Source organism: Mustela nivalis (genome assembly GCF_964662115.1).
Source record: "Mustela nivalis genome assembly, chromosome: 17".
Lineage (NCBI taxonomy): Eukaryota > Metazoa > Chordata > Mammalia > Carnivora > Mustelidae > Mustela > Mustela nivalis.
Window position 1 is genome coordinate 57,717,336 of NC_139036.1, and position 9,237 is coordinate 57,726,572.

A 9,237-nucleotide genomic window follows, 5' to 3' on the forward strand; every position below is an offset into this window, starting at 1 on the left:
GGATGTGACTTTGAATCTCAGGGTTGTGAGTTCAAGCCTGAGTCAGGCATAGGGCTTACTTAGGGAAAAAAAAAGAATCCGTATTTTAATTTGTTTTCAGTCTCTGATTGTCCTGTGTGTAGCCAGTGGGAGCTCCTTCCAGCTCCTCTCTATGGTCTTTTGATGTGTTCGCCACGGTTTAAGCACTTCCTTACTTCCTGGGATCATAAGATGTTCCAGGTTCATTTTATGCTTTCCTTACCCCGGCTGTGGAGCCGGGCCATTTGTCCAAAAAGGCCCTGGTTCCTTCTTGTGGAGAACAGTGTTTAGGGACCCACGATCTGGTCCCCTGCATGTGGTCGTCATTACTAGAGTGTCATTGCTTCTAGGCCCTCACAGCTGAGAGGGAGGCAAGCGTGTGTGCGCGTGCGGGTACATATGTCCCCTTACATATAATGCTGTGTCTCACATCACAAGTGTGCCCTGATGCCTCCAATTCTTGTTCACTATCGTCTTGTCCCTTTCTGTATTTACAACTTTCTTTTCCTTCTTAAAGAACAAAACAAGAAACAAGAAAAGTACAATTTTCCAAATGTAGAAGGGAGCGGTGCTAACAATTGTCAGCCCGACTCTGAGCTCTAACAGAATATGTAAACGTTTTTAGATCCACTCTCGTGTTTCTACTTATCCATACATATATTCACATACTCTGCCTGCCCCCTCTCACTGCAGGCATGTGGAGAAAAGTAAGTCTTACAACTCGCAGCCCAGTGACGCATTCCGGAGGCACACAGGGTGACCTTCCTCCAGGCTCAAACGCCTTCAGGTTCATACTATGCTGGAGGGAGAGTGCAACCTCGGTGTAAGTTAGGGTGACCTCCAGGACCCCATAAGTCTTCTTTAAAAATCCGTTTGAGGGACACCTGGCGGGCTCAGTGGGTTAAGCCTCTGTCTTTAGCTCAGGTCATGATCTCAGGGTCCTGGGATCGAGCCCCACATTGGGCGCTCTGCTCAGCAGGGAGCCTGCTTCCCCCTCTCACTCTGCCTACTTGTGATCTCTCTCTCTCTCTTTGTCAAATAAATAAATAAATAAAATCTTAAAAAAATCAATAAAAATCCCTTTGAGGGCGCCTGGCAGGCTCCGTCAGTAGAGCATGTGACTCTTGATCTCAGGGTCATGAGTTTGAGCCCCGCGCTGGGTGTGGAGCCTACTTAAAAAAAAACAAAACCAATAAAAATCCTTTTGAAACGTCTTTTATCTCTATTCCCTCCCCACCTCCCAAGACGGATGTTGGCAGTCATCCTCCAAACGTACGGCCGACTGATACACATCGGAAGGGTCTCCCTGACGTGAGAAACAAAGGCAGAGGAAAAATTACTACTACGTTTCCTACTACCTACAGCCCATTGACAAGTCCTTGAAACAGGCAGAGTGACCTTCCTTTAGGACTCAACTGCCTCCATGTTAATACTTTGCTGAGGGCAAAAGGCAGTCCTGGCCTGACCCCTTCCCCCTACAATCCTGTAAGTCTATTTTAACATATAAAAATTCCTTTGGAAATTTATCTCTAAACCCACCAAGCATATGGCCCACCGATATATGAAGAGTCTCATGACTAAGTTTTATTACGCAGTAATAAATGACCTTTCCCCAACAACAGCCAGCCCCCTCAAGGTCCTAGAAACTTGCTTCCAGAATTCCTTCGAAACTTAAGCAATCCCTCACCCTCTCCCAGCTTGGAAGTATAGACTAGGCCACTCCTTCTGACCCCACTGCGGCTCTCTCTGCCCCTGGGTCCTGTCCCAGCGCTTTAATAAAATCACCTTTTTGCACCAAAGGTGTCTCAAGAATTCTTTCTTGGCCTTTGGCCGCTTTGAACCCTAATGTTCTTTCCTACATTATCATGAACATTATCTTAACAGCAGCTAGCCCCTCAAGGTCCTGGAAACCTTGCCCTAAATTTCTTAAGGACATACACTATCCCCAACCCTGAACTAACTAAAAAGCATAGAATCAGTCCTTCCTCACAATCCCACTGCTCTTCTCTCTGCCCATGGGAACTGGCCCCCTGCTTAAGAAAGACACCTTTTTTTTGCACCAAAGACATCTCAAGAATTCTTTCTTTCTGTCTTCCCTCTTTCTTTTTTTTTTCTTTTAAGATTTTTATTTATTTGACACAGAGAGAGAGAGCACAAGCAGTGGGAGAAGCAGGCAGAGACAGAGGGAGACGCAGGCTCCCCGCCACAGAGGGAGTGCTCTGTGGGGCTGGATCCCAGGACCCCGGGATCATGACCTGAGCTGAAGGCAGACGCTTAGCCCACTGAGCCACGCAGGCGCCCCTCTTTTCTCTCTCTTTCTTTCTTTCCCTCTCTCTCTCTCTCTTTCTCCCTTCCTTCTTTTCTTCCTTCCTGAGAGAGAGCAAGCACAAGAGCACATGTGCAGGGGGTTGTGGTGAGGGAGAGACGGTCCTAAGCAGGCTCCACGCCCAGCACAGAACCTAATGTGGGGCTCCGTCTCAGGAATCTGAGATCATGACCTGAGCCAAAATCAAGAGTTGGACAATTATGGAGGCGCCTGGGTGGCTCAGCCATTAAGCCTCTGCCTTCAGCTCAGGTCATGATCCCCAGGGTCCTGGGATCCAGCCCCGCATCAGTCCCCCTGCTCAGTGGGGAGTCTGCTTCTCCTTCTCCTACTTCCCCTGCTAGTGTTTCTTCTCTCTTGCTGTGCCTCTCTCTGTCAAATAAATAAAATCTTTAAAAAAAAAAAAAAAGGAGGGAGCGAGTTGGATGCTTATCTAACTGAGCCACCTAGGTACTCCGAAGATATTAGAATCCTTTAAAACTGTCAGGTGATCTTCCCAGAAGACCAGGAGAGGTCTGTTGTGGGTGGCACAGATCAGCTGACATGTAACATTGAGATAAGTAAAGTGTTGTTGCATTTCATTTTGGATATAACTTTCTTTTCTGATAATGAGAAAATTGGTTTCCATTATCCTTAATATATTTACTTATTTGCTTAATCCTATAATACACTGAAAGTGCTTTCAGAATTACTAAGCCACAGCACTGTGTACAACAAACCTACCGATCAGAATTCAATATTTACTTGCAATTCTTTTTGTCTTTGTTCTGAGGACATATAGTTGAAATATAATCCTGTGCCCCCCACTGCGTCTGTGTGGTTATAAAAAAAACATTTTAATACAATTAGGTTCTATTTTTTTTCTTTCCATTTTTTTTAAGAGTTTACCACTTCGTCTTTTTTTTTTTTTCCAGTTGCTTTGTAGGGGCCTACTTAGCCAGAGCGACTCCATCTCAGTTAAACAGCCATTTTGTTGTTTCTGCAGTAAAACTTAAACTGATCCTGCACCCCACCCCCCCAAGGGAACTTACTTAAAAGCAAGTCTGGGAAACCAGTAAAATATGGTCAACCAGTCCCTGATAGCAGAGCCCCAATACACGGATGGTCAGGGCAGGGGGAGATCACAGAGCCCAGAGTGCAGGGACGGGTCAGGCCAGGCAGAGACATCCAATCCGTAAAGCAAACACACTACCTCCGTAACCACCAAAGATTGTAAACCCCACCTTTTGGGCACCAAACGAGGGCGCCAATTCTGACCAGAGTGATAGGCCAGTTCAAACAGCCACTATAGGGTAAATTGTAATTCAGTTGGCCACCTGCGTGTGACCTAACATGACTGTGCATCTTTCTCTGCATGTTACGATCTCGTTGGCCAGGCTCAACCACAGGGCCTTTGCTCTGTAAAAGCTAGTCTGTGAGGCTGGGGGTGGTCGCTCTTTCCATAAGGGATAGCCCTGGCTGGTCGGTTTGATTCTTGGTGCTGGTGCGAAATAAAGCTTTGCTTGACCTTCGCTTTGTATCAGTCTCACTCCTTTGATCACAAACCCCATCAGCTGATCTTTGTATTCCACGTTGGGATTTTCCCCCATCCTGGCTGATTTTAATGTTTTTTGAGGATTAAGTTTCTGTTAAAGAAGAAAAGAGACAATGGACTCCAAATACAATCACTCCTGCTGGGCCATATGTCAGCAACCCAAGACTTCTCAGCTAATGTGATTGCAGTTTTAGCCTTTCCCGGGATGGTGACCTTTTCCCGGTCAATCTGGAATTACCTGATCAGCACCCCTGAGGTAATCTGCAGGTGACCTGTGTGACAGACCCCAACCCTTCCCCCAAAGGAAGGAGACTTTTCCTGAAACAATCCACTCTTTTGTTAGAAACCTCCCCTCCCCCAACCATCTTTGGCCTATGAAAGCCTTATATTTTGTATCGCTCTTTGGAGCTCTTTTTTGTTTGTTAGATGACAGGCTTCCCAGTTCACGGTTGCTAAATAAGGCCAATTAGATCTTCATATTTACAGTTGGATTTTTTTTTTTAAACAGTTCAAAGGCAAAGCTATGCCAAAAGTTACGCTTGGAGAAGGGTCACTCCCTCCCCACCCCCTGTTCTACACGCTCATCCTTTCTGTCCTGGTCCCCCATTCACCCCGGAAGGGGTTCAGAACCAGTCTGTCCAAAATGTGCCCCTTGGGTTGTGGACGACTTAGAATGGAAGTCAGTCACGACCTGTGGGCCCAAGAGAAAGTTATGACTTCCTCTTAACTACTAAGAAGAATCTACATTGCAGTTCTTTCCCAGAACAAGACTTACTGCCAGAGGTAAGTTCTATCTGAGTGACCCATCTGTACGGCAGGGCAAACATCTCGTTAGGAAAGATCCTCTCTTCTCTTTGCGCTGTGAACTGCTCTCCTTCCGTCAGAAGCCTGAGCTCCCGTTCCCTTCCTGGGCTCAGAAGGGGGATGTGGGAAATAAAGGCAAAAGAAAAAATTAAATTTCCTTATAACCTGCAGCTCATTGACAAATACTTGAGACAGGCAGGGCACTGATGAAGTTCTAGAACATAGGTGAGGTTCGGTGGGGTGAGGTCTGGAGCCAATGACCAAGAAAGAATTCTTGAGACGTCTTTGGTACAAAATGGTGGTTTATTGAAGCACCGGGACAGGACCCGTGGGCAGGAAGAGCTGCTGCCCCAGGGATGTGAGGGGTGGTCTATTGTATACTTGTAAGTTGAGGAGGGGCTTAGGGATGGTGTAAGTCTCTAAGGAATTTTGGAAGCAAGGTTTCTAGGACCTTGAGGGTCCAGCTATTGTCTGGGGAAAAGGTTATTCATTACCAGTAATAAAACCTTCTTATGAGACCCTTTAGATGTATATCTGTGGGTCATATGCTTGGGAATGATTGTCGACACTATCTTGAAGGTTAAGAGATAAAGTTTCCAAAGGAATTGTTCATGGCTGGGGGTAGGGGGTCGGTCAGGCTAGGATTGTCCTTTGCCCTTAGCAAAGCCTTAAGGTGGGGGTAGTTGAGTCCCTAGAGGAGAGTCACTCTGCCTGTTTTAAGGGCTTGTCAGTAGGTAAGGAAATTTAATAATTTTTCTTCTGCCTCTGTGTGCCACATCAGTGTAACACTGCTCTAGGAAATCTCAACTTTTTTTTTTTTTTAAGATTTTATTTATTTATTTGACAGAGGTCACAAGTGGGCAGAGAAGCAGGCAGAGAGAGAGGAGGAAGCAAGCTCCCCGCTGAGCAGAGAACTCGATGTGGGGCTCGATCCCAGGACCCTGGGATCATGACCTGAGCCGAAGGCAGAGGCTTTAACCCACTGAGCCACCCAGGCGCCCCAAATCTCAACTGTCTTAAAGTTGATGCTTTGCTAGAGGAAAAACAGGCTTAGCTCGACAATATATTGCAAGGCCTCCAGTATCCGTTGAGTCTTCTTTAACAGATGAAAGTCTTTTTGGAAGCATCCTTTTTTTCCTTACATCCCTCAACTCACAGGTATACAATCAGCCACCCCTCACAACCCCAGTGCAGCAGCTCTGTCTGCCCATGGGTCCTGTTCTTGTACTTCAATAAAATCACCTTTTTTGCACCAAAGATGTCCCAAGAATTCTTCCTTGGCTGTTGGCTCCAGACCCCAATAACATCTCTCCAAAATGACATCCGGGGCATATATACCTCATTTTACCTTTCTGTCTTTGAACCTCTCATGTATGTGGGGTTCCTGTACATATGAAATTAAATTAGATTTTCTTCTATTACTCTGTGTCATGTCAATTTCATTCTTAGACCAGCCAGAAGAACTGTTAAAGGGTAAAGAAAAAATTTTCCTTCCCAACACCCCATTTAGGTAACCAGTCTCACTGGTTTCTGGTATCTTTTCCTCGCATTTCCTTTTTGCAAAAATAAGCAGGTACATGTATATTGATTTCGTCGTTCCTATGTAAAATGTATACATGCTATACTCTTTTCTCTCTACTTAAAAAAAAAAAAGACTATTTATTTGTTTTTGATAGAGTGAACAGAGAGAGGCACAGGGAGGGGACGAGCAGACCACTCTGAGCACGGAGCCCCACGTGGGGCTCATCTCACGACCCTGAGATCACAACCTGAGCAGAAAACAAAAGTCAGATGCTTAACTGACTGAGCCACCCAGGTGCCCCTTGTCTTTACTTTTTGAAAACAATTAACAATATACCATAACAACCACACCATGCCGGTTCACAGAGATCTTCCTCACTTTATTTTGGCTGTTCAGTCCTCCATTGTGTGGCTATACCATTCTGCACGTTTTCGTCTCTTATGTTGAAGTAGCGCAGCCGTTCCCAGTAGTGTGCAATTTTGAACAACGCTGCAGGGAGCCACCTTGTGTCTATTTATTTTTGTATTGTTGGAGATAAAGCTTCAGGGTAAATTCCTAAAGAGAGGATTTTTTGGTCAAGAGGCTGTTGATTGCTGTGTTAATTGTGTATCCTGCTGATGTAGGAGAGACTTTAGGGTTCAAAGCCAATGGTCAAGAAAGAATTCCTGAGACGCCTCTGGTGCAAGAAGGTGGTTTTATTAGAGCCGTGAGACAGGATGCGTGGGCAGGAAGAGGTGCACCGGGGTCACGAGGAGCGGCCCATTATAAACTTTCAAGTTGGGAGGGGGTTAGGCACAGCATAAGCCTCCCAGGTATTTTGACAACAAGGTTTCCAGGATCCTGAGGGGTTTGGCTAATTTTAAGAAAAGGTTTCCCACATCACTGCTACCTAACTCTTTGGGGCGCCTGGGTGGCTTAGTGGGTTAAAGCCTCTGCCTTCGGCTCCGGTCCTGATCCCAGGGTCCTGGGATCGAGCATGGGACTCTGCTCAGCAAAGAGCCTGCTTCCCCCACCCCCTGCCTGCCTCTCTCCTGCTTGTGATCTCTGTCTGTCAAATAAATAAATAAAGTCTTTAAAAAAAAAAGAAAAGAAAAGGTAATTTATTGGTATTTAATAAAAACTCAGTCATGAGACTCCTCAGATGTTTATCAGTGGGTCATATGCTTGGGGGATGATTGCCAACATGCATCATGTGTGGTAGAGATAAAGAAAGCTCCCAAAGTTATTTTTTTTAAAGATTTATCTATTCATTTATTTGACACAGAGAGAGAGAGAGAGAGAGAGAGATCACAAGTAGGCAGAGAAGCAGGCAGAGAGGGGGGGAAGCCGGCTCCCTGGTGAGCAGAGAGCCCAACGCAGGGCTCCATCCCTGGATCCTGAGATCATGATCTGAGCCAAAGGCAGAGGCTTTAACCCACTGAGCCACCCAGGCGCCCCAGCCCCCAAAGTTATTTTTATTTTTTAAGATTTTATTTATTTATTTGACAGAGAGAGATCACAAGTAGGCAGAGAGGCAGGCAGAGAGAGAAGGAAGCAGGCTCCCTGTTGAGCAGAGAGCCCGATGCGGGGCTCGATCCCAGGACCCTGGGATCATGACCTGAGCCGAAGGCAGTGGCTTAACCCACTGAGCCATCCAGGCGCCCCCAAAGTTATTTTTATAAGTTAAAGTAGACTTACAGATTCCTGGGGGTTGGGCTAAGATTGCCTTTACCCTTAGCAAAGTATTAACATCGAGGCAGCTGCGTTCCTAGAGGAAAGTCACTCTGTTTCAAGGACCTGTCAGTGGGCTGTAAGTAGTAAGGAAACTTAGTTTTTCTTTTGCCTTTGTTTCCCACGTCACTGCTACCTAACTCTATCAACACCATAGAGCGTATTGTATCATATACTTCAGCAGACGACCTCTGAACCTACCTCCTCGAATTTAAATTCAGGCTACCCAGACAAATAGGTTGAGCCTCATTTATCTGGATCCAAAGTGAAGTTAACCATTGTGTTAGCTCACTCCGGATGTACCAGTCAAAAGATGCAGAAAAGAGATCATCAGAGGCATAAAGAATTAGAAAATAATCTATGTGCCGATGATATGATAATAGACCACACCCTTCGCCAACAGAGCCAGAGAGAGAGAGAGAGAGGGAAGCAAGCTCCCTGCCGAGCAGAGCTCGATGCGGGACCCGATCCCAGGACCCTGAGATCATGACCTGAGCCGAAGGCAGCGGCTTAATCCACTGAGCCACCCAGGCGCCCCAGGGAGAGGATTTAATGTAAGAGAAAATCCATTTAGAACAGCAACAAACAAGATAAAATACTGAGCAGTGCATTCAACAAGGAATGTTTTAAATCTGTATGAGGAAATACTAAAATACTGAAAGACACAAATTTGGAGAAGTGGAGAACCATCTCTTGCTCTTGGAAAAGAGGACTCGATGGCATACATCCATTCACTCTTCCCGGGGAAATGTATAAATCAAATGCAATTCCAATTAAAGTACCAAAACTTTTTTCCCCCTAGATCCTAAACAGATACTAAAATTCACACGGAGGAATAAACATGTAAGAACAGCTGGGAAAACGTGAAAAAGACAAGCTGAGCATTCCAGAAATGGGGCAGAGGGAGGCGGTGGGGTGGGGTGGAGGGGGAGTGGGTGCAAGATATTGCCACCTGCTGCCCAGAGCTGGTACTGCAGCCTTTCTGAACAAAGCAAATCCTGTCCTATCTGTATTAAATTAGCTTTTGATCCTTGAGCATGAAGTCTATAAAAGACAGCTTACTTTTCTTTCTCTCTCTCCTCTCTCTTTCTTTCTTTATTTTTTTTTCCTTCCATGCCCTCCATCTCCTTCATTGGGGGCCTTTATTCGGTTTGGGATCTCTAGAATTCTTCTGGGCTTCAGAGTCCAAATCCTGTAGCTAGAACTCGAGGGGATAAGATGAGCCGAAAAACCTTTGGCTTGTTCTGGGTTCTCTACATGAGGTCTGAGGAAGTGCAGGCCCGGCGGGAGGATGGACAATGAAAGGGGAGGAAACTGGGTCCTTGT